Source organism: Pinus tabuliformis, chromosome 4_2, assembly GCF_031772625.1.
Source record: "Pinus tabuliformis cultivar Carrire ecotype Pingquan chromosome 4_2, CPIR1, whole genome shotgun sequence".
Classification (NCBI taxonomy): Eukaryota; Viridiplantae; Streptophyta; class Pinopsida; order Pinales; family Pinaceae; genus Pinus; species Pinus tabuliformis.
Window position 1 is genome coordinate 393,931,087 of NC_142304.1, and position 17,182 is coordinate 393,948,268.

The following is a 17,182-nucleotide window of genomic DNA, read 5'->3' on the forward strand; positions in this document are numbered from 1 at the left end:
CTTCATCGCAAGATTCACCCATTACATTTCTGCAGTGTGTTAAGTGTGCCTTTTTTCCTTGTTAACAATACTGTTTGCTGAACATTGTTTATAATACCTTTGCTGAAACTCTCTCTCTGATTATTGTTATATGAGTGTTTCATCGGTGATTAGTTACAGAGTGAATTGGCAAGGCTGAATTAATCAGAGACAGGTGCTGGAGATTCCCGCACTGGGGGATAGGGTCCTGACTATCTGTTACAGCATAGCCACTATTTCCTTTTGCAGATTGATTCTTTCAATTTCTTTATTTGAATTAAGAGCTTTTTTGATAGCCATCTGCAACAAAGTGTAATTGCTGTAATGCAGAATGGAGCTTCAGTTTGTTAACTTAAGGCATGATTTGCTTATCCTATAACTTCTGTTACTTTTAAAATTAAAGTACATACAGTACGCAGTTTCCTTTGAAATAACAAGACTTCCCTGGGTTGACAATTAATGCCTCACTTTGTTGTTTAATTCAATAAGCAATTAAAGTGACCAACATTTTGGCGCTGTTGCCGAGGAAGGAAATTATAGATTTTAAAAGTACTGATGATTTTTCTGTAGGTATGCAGAATTCATGAGAGGATGCAAGAAAACTAATCCTACAGGTGGCAAGGGAAAAGGAAGAGGAGGAAGAAAAACTTTCATCGATGATATTATTTCAAAAGCTAAGACATCCCAGTGGTTAAGCTCTTGAAAGCCACAGACCCAACACTCTTTCCAAACAAACTATCAAACAGAGGAAGTAGTGGGACCTGAAAGGGTTATAGAACCATCATAATATACTGAGGAACCAGTGGAACAAGTCGAAGGACCAGTAGAAAATATTGAGGAGCCAATAGAGGATACTGAAGTTGAGGAACTAGTTCAGGACATTGAAAGTCCAACAGAAAGCACTAAAGACTGGGCAAGCGCATTAGGAAAGCAACCAATGGAGGATAACAATGAAGGACTTTTCGGTGGAGGTCGTAGAGGAGAAGGAAGCGGAGAGAATTCTCTCTCCACCCTAGAATTCCCTATTGGGGAACTCCCCAGAGGAGAAACTCCTATGAAGAATATCCCACTTTCAGCATTACCCAATTTCCATGGTTTATCCTCTGAAGACCCTGATGAGTTTCTTTCTGAATTTGATATATTGTGTAGAAGATATGACTATGTTAATGCTACTCAGAAATTGAAGTTGTTTCCAGCTACATTAAAGGGGAATGCACTAAGATGGTTTATGAGCTTGGGAGCTCATGTGATCACGACATGGGACCAGATGAAGGAGAAATTTCTGGCCAAATACCAAGATTATTGTCGGACAAGGGAAAAATGGGAGGAATTATTCAAGATGGTTCAGAAGGAGGATGAAAATCTGGAGGACTTTGTGGAAAGACTCCAATATAATCTACAGAGATCTGAACACCCCGATGTAAGTAAAGGTATTCTCAAAACAATATTGTAGAAAGGGGTAAGAGATGATTGTTTAGATATGCTAAATATGCTTGGTAAAGGAGATATATCCAAAGAATCGTATGACGAAATTGTTAACCTCTGCAAGAGGTGTTCAAGAGGAGCTACAAATAAATCAAAGAGCAGGGATAGTACTTATTCAAGGGTCCACAAATCAGCTAGTAGTGGAGCAACAAGGGCTGAAATAGGTAATTTACTTGAGGAGTTTAAAACTGAAATGTTAAGTACTTTTGCTTCACAGATTGATACCTTGCAGGTTAAAAAGAAGCAAGAAGAGGCAGAAGCTGCTTTGGCCATCTTCTGCTCTAAATGCAGGGAAAAATATCCATTGAGGGAATGCCCACTAGACAAGGTGCCAATCTATACCATTTGTGAAAAGGACCATGAAACTCAACAATGCCCCTCTTTAACAGGGATAAAGGCAGCGTTACAACCAACGGAGGAAGAAGTTGAAGCAGTTTATCTGTTGACACAAAGGAGGCAATGGCAACCACAAGGACAAGGTACGAATTCTAGTATGCCATTTAATCATTGGAATAATTATCCTTCATTTAATCAAGCAAATTACCCACCCTTTAACCAAATGCAATACCCACCCTTTAATTTCCCACCCATGTAGAAAACTAACCCTCCCTTTGTAGACCCTACAATGTGGAATCCCTGGCTTCTACAACAATCCTATTTTAACCAATGGAACCCAAACTGGAGAGCTCAACAAACTCCATTCTCAAATCAATTTCCTCAGCTCCAGCAACAACTTTCTCTTTCGGCAGGTACCTCGTCGAATAATCAGACCATGAAGCCTCAGCTACCTGTACAACTGAACCCTAACCCAAATAGCAATAAAGCTATGCAAGTTATTGACATTCAGAACCTACCTACATCTCCTATGCAATGCAATGATATTCATTTACGATCTGGGAGAGTAGTCGAGCCAATTATAGATGATATTACCTCTTCAGAATCTGAGAAAGAGGAAGCAGAACAGAATAAATCATCTAATAAAACTGCTGAAACAGTCAAGCCATCCTCTAATAAAACTGCTGAGACAGTCAAACCATCCTCTAATGGAACTACTGAAACAGCAGAACCACCATTCCCTGAGCGCTTGGCACTCACTAGGACACCTGAGCCACCTGCTTTTAACCTTTTAGGGGAATTGCAGAATCTGTATGTTAAAATTCCACTCTTACAAGCACTGAGAGATGTACCAATCTATGCCAGAACTATTAGAGAAATTTTCATTTAGAAACTTGGTAGGAGGGCTAAAGATCCCCTTACAGTTCATTTGATGGGAGATCTAGCTGCTTTAATGACAGGAAAAGCCCCTCCTATAAAATATGGTGACCCTGGTCACCCTACGGTCACAGTGTAGGTCAGAAAAGCTATTGTTTCACGAGTTCTGGTAGACCTAGGTGCTGCTATAAATATCATGACCCTTGAAACTGCATAGCTGTTACAATTGAAAAATGTAATTAGAGAAACGCCAACTATCCTAGAATTAGCTGATCATTCCACAATCAAACCAGAGGGGGTTATTGAAGACCTGATTATTTCAGTTGAATCCTGGAATTAGCCAGCTGACTTTGTGGTGTTACAGACTAAAGCAAAGTTGGGGGGGCATCCTCTGATTTTGGGGAGACCCTGGCTGGCTATAGCAGATGCTTTTATTAGTTGTCGATCAGGTTCAATGACAATTTCTAATGGCTATGAAACCAAGCAGCTTACGCTGTACCATCATGCTACACCTATGATTAATAATGACGATTCTGTATGGTTAGACTATGAGGATAATGATACTCAACCCATCTTGACCATTCAATAGGCCTTAACTCTTAAAGATACCACAGAAGACGAAGTAATTAGTAATTTTATTTCTGAACCTTCCTCAGTTACTTTTGAAGCACATAATCAGTTAACTGCAATTTTGGATCCTGAAGTATAGCAAAAGCTTAAATTTGAAGATTTACCTCAAACATCAACTGCTATCTCCTCTAAAAGCATAACAATAGAAATTGAACTTGGCAAAACACTAAACATAAACCCCAATTTATCAGATGCTGAAACACAACAGCTAATGAGGTTGCTCCGTGAAAACAAAGAAGCATTCGCCTGGGATTACACGAACATGAAGGGGATCTCCCCTGAATTATGTACTCATCGTATTTATATTAAGGAGGGAGCCCGACCAGTGTGTCAACCCCAGCGATGAATGAATCCCAACCTAAGGGAAATTGTTAAGGAATAACTTCAAAAATTGCTTGATGCTGGGTTTATATATCCTATATCTGAGAGTGAATGGGTTTCACCATTGGTGATAGTACCTAAGAAAAACGGGAAATGGAGAGTGTGTGTGGATTATAGAGCATTAAACAAAGCCACCCAAAAAGATCATTTCCCCTTGCCCTTTATTGATCAGGTGTTGGATAGTTTGTCAAGGAAGAAATTCTTTTACTTTTTAGACGGTTTTAGCGGATATAACCAAATCAGAATTGCATCCGAAGATCAGGACAAGACCACCTTTAGTAGTCCTTGGGGAACTTTTGCCTATAGAGTTCTCCCATTTGGACTATGTAATGCTCCAGCAACATTTCAAAGAGCAGTTATAGGAATTTTTTCTGATATGCTTAATGATTCTTTGGAAATATTTATGGATGATTTCACTCCCTATGGTGTGACTTTTGAAGTTGCGCTGCAAAACCTTGAGAAAGTGCTTAAACGATATATACAAGCTAACCTTTCCTTGAGTACTGAAAAATGCCATATGATGATGAACGAAGGAATTGTACTAGGGCACTTCATTTCATTTCTTGGGATTCAGGTGGATCCATCCAAAGTACAGGTAATTCAGACCCTTCCTATTCCTAAAACACAAACTGATGTAAGAAGCGTTTTAGGACATGCTGGATATTACAGAAGATTTATAAATTTTTTCTCTAAAATAGCCTCCCCTTTGTTTGTGTTACTTATGAAAAATGCTGAATTTAAGTGGATTGATGCCTGTCAGAAAGCATTTGATGAACTTAATCATTAGTTGTCAACAACTCCTATTTTGAGGGGACCTGATTGGGCACTTCCCTTTCACATATCCTCTGATGCTTCGGACACTGCAATTGGAGTTGTCTTAGGTCAAGAAGAAAACAATCTTCCTTATGCTATCTACTTCATTATTAAGAATATGACCCCTGCTGAACTTAATTACACAGTTACCGAGAAAGAATTTTTAGCAGTCATTTATGCTATTAATAAATTTCGGCATTATATTACTGGTTATCCTACTTTTGTTCACACTGACCACTCAGCTGTTAAGTATTTAATGAATAAATCCATTACAAATGCTCGAGTTAACAGGTGGTTATTGTTACTACAAGAATTTGATATTACAATTGTGGATTGACCAGGTAAAGAGAATGTGGTTGCTGATTTCCTTTCTCAGATAAAAACTGCTGATAATACTCCAGTAGATGATTCCTTTCCTGATGAATATTTGTTTGCAGTATCTGCTCACTCACCATGGTATGCAGACATTACCAATTATTTGGTTGCATGGAAGTTACCACCACACCTATCACATAGGGAGAAAAGAAGGATCATTCAACAAAGTGCTAGGTACAGCTGGATAAATGGGTGTCTTTTTCATACAGGACTTGATTAGGAGATCCGGAGATGCATTAGAGAAGATGAAGTTTACGACATATTGAAGGCTTGTCATGATGCCCCTTGTGGTGGGCATTTCGCTGATAAGAGAACAACACATAAAATTCTCAGGATGGGTTATTATTGGACATCACTTTTCAAGGATGCAAAGAAATATGTCAGGGCCTGTGACAGCTGTCAGAGAATGGGCCAACCCAACCATAGAGATGAAATGCCAATGAATCCTCAGGTAATACTTGAACCCTTTGAAAGATGGGCTCTAGATTTTGTAGGGCCCATCAACCCTCCATCCAGCCAAAGAGTTTATATATTGGTTTGTACAGATTACATGACTAAATGGGTGGAAGCTAAGGCACTAATCAAAGCTAATGAAGAATCTGTTTTAACCTTTTTATTTGAAGAAATCTTCGTTAGATTTGGGGTGCCTAGAGAATTAGTCACAGATGGAGGACCTCCTTCCAATTCACATGGTTTCAAAGATATGCTTCAAAAATATAATACAACCATAAAATGACTACACCTTACCAACCCCAAGCTAATGGTCAGGTGGAAAGCACAAATAAAGTCATAGAAGCTATCTTAACAAAAAATGTGAAAGAGAATAGGAAAGATTGGTCTCAAAGACTGCCTGAGGCATTATGGGCTTATAGAACTACTTGGAAAAACACTACAGGTTTTTCACCCTATGAATTGGTTTACGGTAAAAATGTTGTTTTCCCTGTAGAATTTGAAATTAAAACTTTAAGAACTGCTTTAGCTGTTAACCTTGATTTAACTGATGCACAGATAGCTAGGTTGCAGCAGCTGCAGGAATTGGATGAAAAAAGGTTGGATGCCATCCATCAAACAACTATGATTCAGCAGCAAAGAACCAGGTGGCATGACAAAGCTATTAAACATAAGCAGTTCCTAAAAGGTAATTGGGCTTTACTATATGGTTCCAGGTTTGAAAATTTTCAAGGAAAGTTGCGAACAAGGTGGCTGGGACCTTATGAAATAGACACTGTTTTTCCCAATGAAACAGTAAGGCTCCTAACAATTGATGGTTCTAGAACTCCATTACTAGTAAATGGGTATCGGCTTCGTCCGTACCAGCAACCAATTTATAAGGAGGATTTTAAAGCCACTTGTATGGTAGAGTCACACTACATTTTCTTGGGGGAGTCTCTTGCCCCTCATTGCACCTAATTTCTGCATTATTTTTGTATTAGTATTAGATTAGATTACTTAACTAATAATCCCTGTCAAGGGTTGCCATATTACAATTTATTTTGCAGGTCTTAATCTGGAGGCTGGTTGAAGGAGTAATGGCATCACAAGTAGGATCAGGTTTCAGTTTCGGAAGCATGGCCATTTCATCTCAATTCATTATCCATCAACAATATTTCCTCTTTAACAACAACACCTTTTTTCCCGTTGCTAAAACACCAATCTTCCCCCATCTTTTTCCCGTTGCTGAAACACCAATCTTCCCTCATTTTTCCCGTCGCTAAAACATCAATTTTTCCTCATTCTTCTCCATTGTGGAAACACTGAATTTTTCTCATTTTTCTGAAAAAGCGTCAATTTTTCCCATTTTTCCCGTAATTGAGGCATCAATTTCTCTAAAAAATAATTAATATATAATATTATCCATTCTCAGAGAATCAGCCATTTATCCTGATAATTGAAGTTCCTTCGCCATCACCTCCTATGTATAAAGAAATCCTTTTATGTAAATACCCTCATATCTTATAGCTTGTTCTAATAACCATTGGTGATCCACTAAACGACAAAAATGGACTTTCAGCACAACAATCAAAGCTAAAACGTGAGGTATGCGTGTTTATGTGTGAATATTAAACAATAGTTAATGAGAATATCACGATATGATTGCCAAAATCGTCGTACACTTTTTAGCGCAGTTGGGGGGAAATATCAAAGTTTCGCAATAATTACCTAATATGTCAATCACCATCGTTCTTTTAACACGATTGAGTCTCATCATCCCGTCCCGGTTTTATTCGGTCATGCCCCATTTTGTAATATCTTACTCTGTCTATGCTACAGTAACTCGGCTCTGTATTGTGCATTTTACCAAACCAGTAACTATGGGAGGGAACACTATCCGAAATGAACCTGGTTCAATGAATTTACTGGAGCTTTACCCATAAGTATATCAAATTTTTCTGCAAGTGGGCTGGGTGGATTACTTCCGAAGACTCCAGGAATTTGACTCTCAGCAAGTCCTGGAATTCGCACTTAATTTAAAAGAAGACCATTCTATTGTTCGGGGAGTGCGAATTCCCGTAATAGAGGAGGATATAGCACAGGTTTCAGAATTACCGGCCAATGGTATTCGCTGGTTCAGCTGAAAACTCTTAATTCTGAATGCTCAGCAAGATTTTCTTCTACCTAGGGAGTAGGTCGAACCTAAAGGCAGAGGTGTTGCACTATGTTCATTACCACGTCCATGGGCAAAGGTTGCAGAGTTTTTCAAGCATTATTTTGCCTACGAAGGATGTTACCAGGTAGTGTACTAACATGACTTCGTATTATTGAATCATTTAAGACATGGTCATTTATTGAATATGTCGTACTATCTGCTTGGGTGTCTAAAGAATATGTCGCATTATTCCAAGGATGCGAGGTACCCACTCCTCTCCATTACTCACCACCACCTAGTTCAGCTCTTAATCCTCAGGGGCTTTGCCCTGCAGAACCCTCTCCCCCTTAATAACCCACCCTAGGAAGCTGCTACAATTCCGCAAGAAATCGCTGAAACTTCTCAGGCAGCAGCTAAGACTTCTCAAGTACAGGATGAAATTCCTCAACCATCCACAACAGCCAGACCAATTGACCCCGCTAGTGTATCAATCCCGTTCCATAATTCACCTGAATTATACATTCCCACTGTCCATATTCCCAGTGGTGATTCAGATGATGACATTCCTCTGGCTAGGTTGAGAAGGAAAAGAAAAATGCAAGAAACGACTGCCTCTTCAATAAAAAGATGAACAAGGGCCTCAGTGAAACAAGCTAGTATTTCGAGTGTTCCTCCTACCCCAGAAAAGGCAATCCATAAAATAAAAACCTCTGTTTTTTCTGCCTCCTTACCTCGAAGACGAAGGAGGATGTCTCCCGCAGCAGCAATAGAGACCCCTATCCTAGATACCCCACCCATTATTCTAAAACCCCGAATCCCTACCTTCCTCACCCTCGGGTACCGAAATGAAAAACGTCTAGGATTTTGTGACATCATTCATCTTAGAAGACGCAACTACTCCACAAGAACCAGCTGCTAACTTATCAAAAGTAGATACCCAAGACGATGTACTGCATATTGCTGTTACACAAGAACCAGCTACTAGACTAGCAGGTGTCACACAAGAACCACTTGCTGACGACCATGATCTGGAAACACATGAGGACATAGCAGCCACTGTCTCAGCAAGTGTTACACAAGAACCACTTGCTGATAAACAGGAAACGGGTAATCAACATACATTTGAATCAGCCACTGTCTCAGCAAGTGTCACACAAGAACCACTCGCTGATGACCAGGAATAGGAAACTGAACAAGACAGCTGTTACTGACTCAATAGCTGATACACAAGAACCAGCTACTAGTCCAGTAGGTGTTACACAAGAACCACCTGCCAATGAGAAAAGAATTGATACCCAGGATACTGCTGCTACAGAAGAGCTAGTCACTCAGTTGCTCAGTATGAAAAATTTTCATGTTCAGAAAGAGATACCAGTCGATGGCCCAACAGTTGTCACACAAGAACCACCTACTGGAGAAATGAATGATGAAGCTGCCACCAAACAACCATCCTCCCTTCCACCTGAACTAACCACGGAGACAACAATTGTTACAGAAGGCCCAGTCACGATAGCTTCCCTTCAACAGGAGAATGAGTTTCTGAAAGCCGAGATTGAGGCCTATAAGCAAGAGTTAATAATAGTAAGGGAAGCTTATGAAAAAGAAATTTATCTGTATATTTTGGCCCAGGTAGCATTTGCAGCCGAGAGAAGTACGGATAAGGATCGGTATGAGGAATACATGTGCAGCCAATGTGGTGATCTTTATTCTCGAGCTGGTTATAAGATAGTTGAAGTTCCATTGTCTGGACCTACTCCTGCAGTCACTCCTGTTGTAGTTAAAAAGGAATGCCCTGCTGTTACACAAGAACCAACAGGGCCTTCAATGATTTTTGAAGAAGAAGAAAAACCACAAGTACACCGGCCTACCCCAGTTATCAAAGTTGAGAATCCTGCACCAAAGTCTGCAAAGACGGTATTTACCGAGACTGAGCCTCTTCGTGCAGAGACTGTTTTTACTCAAACTTTAACCATTCAAGAAGTCAGTGCTATATGGAAGAAAGAGTATGCCTTATCGCAAGAACGGGCATTTCAGGCACAAAAATCATTATGGTAGAACCATGCATATAGGAATTGGGAACTCTTGGAACAGTTCCACACGTAGCAGAAGGAAAATAAAAAGTTAAAAACCAGACTGTCCCTTGTCTTTGAATTAGTTCAAAGACTTCTGGCCACCAGGAAACCATCTTTTAATTATTCTGTGTTCCTAGCAGAACGCCTATCATTCCTTCAGATAAAAGCAGTCAGAGATGGACGACCACATGATGTCACCACACAACAATAGTTTATTGAAACCTTTGCAGCAACCTCAGTCAGCGAACAAAATCTCTTATGTGAACTTTATCTTCATAGTGAGGCCATGCTGGAAGATAGGAAGTTTAATTTGATTCCTGCAGCTGGTGATATTCAGATTAGAGCTTTGGTTTCTTTTATGGATAATTAGCTCACATGGAAAAACGCTTTTCTTTCAGCAAAACATAACGAAGAAAATCACCTTCTACGAATTCGAGCTGAACCACAGAACGCTGCTATTTTCATTGCTGAACATCATAGGATTATAAAATAACCAGGAATAACTGAGCATATCAAGGAATTACAGGTAGCAGGGTTAGAAGAATGTTAGCAGTATATCAAGAATAAAGGATCTCTTGCCATGCAGGAAAACAATTTGTTCTGGGAACAATGCCCTAAGGAGAGAAGGGAATAGCATCATTTTAACCCTCTCAATCTTCATGCAGCAATTTCACGCGTGCCTAATTATGTTAAATGTGTTCAACAATGTGGTAACCAATGGTTAGGTTATCATTTTCACTTTCCCCTTATTTGGTTTCCAGTACAACAATATAAGGCCGACTTTAAGGTGTCCAAAAAGGAGGAGCTTGCAGCATGGCAGAGATTACAGAGTGTCCAGGGTTTCAGAAATCCGACTGATAGCACCTTTTATACTTACTGTATAAGTAATTTGCACTGTACATCCCAGTATTCCGATTCAGATTTAGAGTAGGTGTTGCATGGGGATATGCAACTGCTTCAGTTTGGGGGGATGTTAGGGCCTCATATTGTCCCTTTCTGACCATATATTTTGCTATGATATTATCCCTTTCAAACTTATATTTAAAAGCCTTTGTTAAGATTTTGACCCAATTATCTCTAAGGTATGAAATGATTCTTCTCATCACTATACATTTAATTATTTAGCATATAAATCATGACATCTTCATAGTTAATCTTTGAATTATTAAGTGCTAAACAGTTAAAGGATGATGTGCAATTTGTGATGCTGAAACAGCTGGAAGACTATTTTTGTAGTTGTTGAAATAGCAGGAACAACATGCGGATCACGATGTTGAAACAGTTGAGATCCGCATTCTAAATACAACAACAGCAAAGGAATCGGGATTGATCACCAAAGAAGCTGTTACATGGGACGTAACACTTATATCTAAAGACAACATTACTGTAATAGCATTTCATTGACAGGGAATTGACTTCCCTATTTTTGTATAATGGGTTAGAACAATGTAAATCTTTTTTAATAGATGTCTCCTCTATAAAGAGGAGACATCTACATTAGGGGGGGGAAACAGACAGTAGAAAAAGGCTTAGCTGAAGGAACATGACTGTAACTCTTTTATGTAATATGATATATTGATGGATGAGTAAAGTTTTGTTCTGAGCATCTTTTTCTAGTTCTTGTTTCCTGGGCAATCTTGTGAGATGGACAAGGCCCACCTTCATCGCAAGATTCACCCATTACATTTCTGCAGTGTGTTAAGTGTGCCTTTTTGCCTTGTTAACAATACTGTTTGCTGAACATTGTTTATAATACCTTTGCTGAAACTCTCTTTCTGATTATTGTTATATGAGTGTCTCACCGGTGATTAATTACAGAGTGAATTGGCAAGGCTGAATTAATTAGAGGTAGGTGCTGGAGATTCCTGCTCCGGGGGATAGGGTCCTGACTCTCTATTACAACATAACCACTGCTTTCTTTTGCAGATTGACTCTTTCCATTTCTTTATTTGAATTAAGCACTTTTCTGATAGCCATATGCAACAGAGTGTAATTGCTGTAATGCAGAGTGGAGCTTCAGTTTGTTAACTTAAGGCGTGATTTGCTTATACTATAACTTCTCCAACCTGCAGGTTGTTGGGGTAACTGTTCCAACCGCCATTTCTGTATTGAATTCTGCGACGTTGGATTTCATCACCAACTAGTGTTTTCGGTATGGAAAGTTATTGTTTGTGTGTGGTTTGACCTCCTAGATTCTTTAGGCATGTGATTCAAAATTGTTTGGTTCTTTAGAGACTTTAGGTGGTTTTCATTGAGATTTTCCTTTGTTTGCATGTGAAGTAATTAAAATATTTAATCGTGGCTAAATTACCGAGGCAGTCCCGTAGACTTTGGGGCCAACCTCCTGAGTTTTCACCAAGCCATCTTGAAGGGATACGAGCCCTTGTAACTCCTAGTGACAGTAGAGTTGGGTCACCCGAAGAAGGAGAATCTTCTTTAGTTGTACATCCTGATTATCAAGTTCAAGCACCAGAGTATATTATTGAACCTGTTTCATTTTCCGAAGTTACTGGTAGTTTTTCTTCTACTAGTGAATTAGCCGAGGAACCTAAAATTTCTAAACCTGAAACTGAACCTGCTGCTACTCCATCATCAGGATTTGCCTCTCCAACTTCTAGTGGTCCTAGTTCACCCAGGGTAGAAAGAGTCATTACCTAAAATCTTCCTTCTGGACTTATTTCTATTGAAGAACTTGTTACTCCAGAAGAAGGTATACCTATCCCTGAAAATCAACCAGCTATAGAAATTAGAGAGCATGAATCGATCTTTTACAGTCCACCTAGGAGGGATGCTTGGTATCTTTCATTGACCAATTTTCTAGAAAACTCGGGACTAAGTTTTTCAGCACCTCGTATTCCTTATCATCCAACACCTAGAGGTTATTATCCTCCTTTGAATATGTCGAGATAGTCATCCATGTTTTCTCAATCTCCAGAAACATTTTTATATGGCAGTCCTTCTGTTCCCTCTGGATATCAGTCACTTACTGGTACTTTTTCTAGAGCATCTCCTCAACCTGTTGAACAAGGGTTATTAACTGGTAATAACGGAACTAAGCCGTTGAGTGTGGAAGATATTCTTATGATGTCAGGTACCATTCCAAATCCGCAACCTCAAGGTAGTCAGTTACCGCCTGGGGGGCAACCTCAAGGTCCTCAATTATCGCCTAGGGGCAACCTCAAGGTACCCAATTACCGCTTGGGGGGCAACCTCAAGGACAATACATACCTTTGGGACAGTACATTCCTCAAGGTCAACCCCAGACTCAGTATGTACCTCAAGGTCAACCCCGGTATCAATATGTACCTCAAGGTCAACCCCAGTATCAGTACGTGCCTCAAGGTTATCAACCTCAAGGTCAGTACCCAATCCAAGGTTTCCAACCACCTTCAGGTCAATCATTTGTCCAAGGAGCTGGAAATGTACCTTTGAATTATCAAACCTACCCTTAACCCGGTTATGGTCCTCAATATGCTCAACCTTCTATGGGTCCATACCCAGAAATGAACGTAGTGTGGGATCCATCTCAATCCCAATAGATCTTGCAACTGAACGTGCAGTTGTCATCTCAATCTGGACAACTCGTAGTTTCTGGTTCAATCCAGCAACCTATCCAACCTACTATTCAAACTTCTGCACCTTCTGTAGTTTCTCAGCCTGGGCCTAGTTTGCCTCGAACTCTGCCTCAAACGACTGCTGCAACTACTACAACATCTGTTCCATCTACCCCACCTACTTCCGGAGTATCGACAACTCCAGTTTCTATTGTTCCCACATGAATTCCTCAAGCATCTTTACCTCAGTCTGGACCCACAATTCAGACTTCGGTTCAAATGCATGTAGGACAACCTGGTCCAAGTACGGTTGTCACAAGTCAACCTCAATTTACTTATCAACCGTACTAGGGACAGTACCAATTTGGTCCTACTGTGCAGAACCCAGTCTATCAGTATCAACCATACCTTGGATATACTTATCAGCAACCTCAACAACCCCAGTGCGGTCTGGTTAATCTTGGTTTTCCGGGAGGATATAATATCCCAAATGCAATTCTGATTCCTAGTTATCTTAGATATCCTCCTCCTGGGGCTAGTCTCATGACCCAGGGTTTTCGAGACCCAAATCGTCAGTTACCATTCATTGAACTTTGGACTTGCCTAACTTCTCACGCCTTACGAATGATCCAATTAATTATCTTCCATTTTGGTCGCCAATGTCGCATAAGTTTCCCAGTGACATCCCAAAGTTTTAAGGTAAATCAGGAGAGGATCTGTCGAACCATGTGATGACTTATCACCTCTGGTGTGCATATAACTCCATTTCAAATGATTCAATTCATTTACGGCTTTTTCAACGCACTCTAATTGGTCTTGTGGCCAAGTGGTACATTGAGTTACCGCGAGCCACTTTTTATAATTCTAGTCAGCTAGCTACTTCATTCTTAACTCATTTTCAGTTGCTAGTCAGATATGACAATGGCACAGAGTTATTAGCTTCATTAAAACAGTCATCATTCACTTATATTTCAGATCACATTCATGAATGGAGACGTCGACGGCATTTAGTGAAAGTTTTTATTCCGGATCAAATCTTAGCATAATGGTTTTTCAAATCATTATTACCTAAAATCACTGAGGATGTAGCTAAGGCAAGAGTCGTTACTGAAGAGCAAGTAATTGCTCAAGCTCAGTACCTTGACCTCGTTTATATGCAGTTGGGTACCTTACCCGAGAAAATCCCCAACCTTCCTAAACAAAATCAAATAACTGCAGCTCCTTCACGGTCTCATGCTGCTGATGGTATGATTGGTACAGTTAATACCAAAAGTAAGAAGAAATCTTCCAAAAACTCTTCTCCTATCATAAATTTACCAGATTCCCCAACAGGAGATTCTTCCGCGGAAATTTCTGCCGATATTCATGTTGTAGAGTCATCTACGGCCAAATTAAAATAGGGCGATAAGAAGAAGGGGAAGAAGAAAATTAAATCAGATAAAAATTCGAAAGAGAAACCAGAAAAAATTGAATCTGCTGATGAGAAACGTAAACCTCATTATCCTTGTGTCATTTGTGATGAAGAGAATTTTACAAGAAACTGCCCTCATCGCACTGAGGTTGCGAAAATCGTCAAAGGTTCTCAAATGCCTGCTGTTTTGAAGGATTCTTTTCCTAGTCAAGACAGTAAGATGATAGGTTCTTCCTCAAATGCTTCAGAACAACCCATAATGATGATGTCCCACGTTAGGATTGCGACACAATTGCAAGATTATGGAAGTAAAAGTCCTGTTGGTGGTAAGGAAGCAGAATCTTCTAATTCGAATCCATCAACCTCAACTCCTGGTTCCGATCCGCTACAGATCGAGAAACCTAACCGAGACTTAGTAATCAAACCGCTCGGTAAGGGTATACTTCGAAAGTCAGCTTTCAATCCACATGCAAGAGCTGCTCAGAATTATAACATTGTCGAAGATTTAGCCATTTCACCTTTAGCAATGTCGGCTTTAGAGGTGCTGCAATAAGGTCCAGCACAACGTAAATTGATATTGTCAGCTATAGGAGCTATTGATATTCAGGACTCAAACCTTATAATTTTTTATTTAGAAAATAGTACACCTGGCTTACCTCATTAAATGGCTTTCCAGTTTCCAGTGTTAGTCAAAAACAGACCTTGCTATAGGACTATAATTGATGAGGGAGCTTCAACGTGTATTATGTCGATCTAGTGTTGGAGATCGCTTGGTTCTCCTACACTTAGTCAATCCCCAAAAATTCTAAAGGCTTTTGATGGCCGTGGGTTCCATCGTTTTGGCATTCTACAAGATTTACCTAGAGGGGTTGAAGGCAAAACTATTAATCTAGATGTGGAGGTGGTTGATGCCCCTCTAGATTACAACCTTCTCTTGGGTCGTAGTTGGTCTTATGCTATGACTGTTGTTGTTTCATCAGTCTTTCGGCTTATAAATTTTCCTCATAATGGAAATATCGTAACTGTAGACCAGCTAACTTACTTTTCATCCAACCCAGCCTCTTCTGAAAGTATCCAGCATGTCAGAAAAACAACTATCTCTTATAAGGATGTGGGAGTAGGACTAGTTAAAGATTCTGGTTTACTAGGAACTTTTTCTTTTCCTCCTCCCAACATATCGCCTTCTACTGCAACCATTCATATGATTTCATCAGATACTATTGTTTATGATGATCCTTGGATCGTACCTTCCGAATCTGAGATAGATTCATTTGGTGATGCTATGCCTTTGAGTCCTTATGAAACTGCGTATCAGGCCGTATAGTCGTTTTCTGACCCTTCTTCAACCAAAATCGACTTAATGAATGTGGTCCATGAAGAATCACTTTCAACATCAAACTCACACTTAGCAACTTTTTCCGAACTTGTTCATACTAATGAGCAGATCCGTGAAATCTTGTCTATTGATGATTTACCATGGGAAGATCTTCATCATAGATCTTCATTTTTACCTAAGATTGATCGCTTTGAAAATGATTTTTCATCTATTTTTATGACTGATTATGTCAAGGAACCTCAGAATCCATTGCAAAATCCTGATTCTGAGTTGAATTTGGGAAATATTTCTCGGACAATTCCTATTGACATTTTGGTTAAACCCCGAATTGTTGAAAACATTGATATAGGTGCCTCTTGTACGAAAGATGAAATTCAAACATATAAGGCCCTATTTCAAGAATTCTGCGACGTGTTTTCCTGGTCATATGAGGAAATGCCAGGAATTGACCCAGCAATTATTGTTCATCAAATCAAAACTTACCCGGATGCTAAACCCGTCCGGCAATGTTTGCGTCAGATTCACCCACGAAAACCTGCTGCTATTAAAGTAGAAGTTAAAAAATTACTTAAAGCAGGTTTCATTTATCCAATTCCCTAACGGATTGGGTATCGAATATTGTTCCTATTAACAAAAAGCAAGGAACAATAATAATATGTATCGATTATAGGGATATTAATTGAACCTGTCCAAAATACAATTATCCGACTCCCTACATCGCTCAAATCATTGATGATTGTGCCGATAGTGAAATATTCTCCTTTATGGATGGTCTTTCCAGTTATAATCAAATCAATATTCTACCTACTGATCAACCAAAAACTGCTTTCATTTGTTCATCGGGAATATTTGCTTATTGCAAATTACCTTTTGGGCTTAAGAATGCTGGTGCAACTTTTCTAAGCGACCATGTCTTACGCGTTTCATGACATCAAGCACATTGTGCAACCCTATCTTGATGATTTACCTGCTCATTCATTACGTGCCGATCATCTCATTCATTTACGAGCAATCTTTATGAGATGTAGGCATTATCGAATTAGGTTGAATCCACAGAAGTGTGTTTTCTATATAGAAACGGGTCGCTTACTGGGATTTGTTGTTTCAAAAGCCAGCATTCGTGTCGATCCCTCGAAGGTTGAAGCTATTGTCAAATTGCCTCCTCCTTCGACTCTTCGCCAACTCCAAAGTTTGCAAGGGAAAGAAAACTTTTTACGTCGATTCATTCCTAACTATGCCGAGATAACAAAGGGTTTTACCAGTTTGTTGAAATATAATACTCCATTCTTTTGGGATGAGATAGCTGAC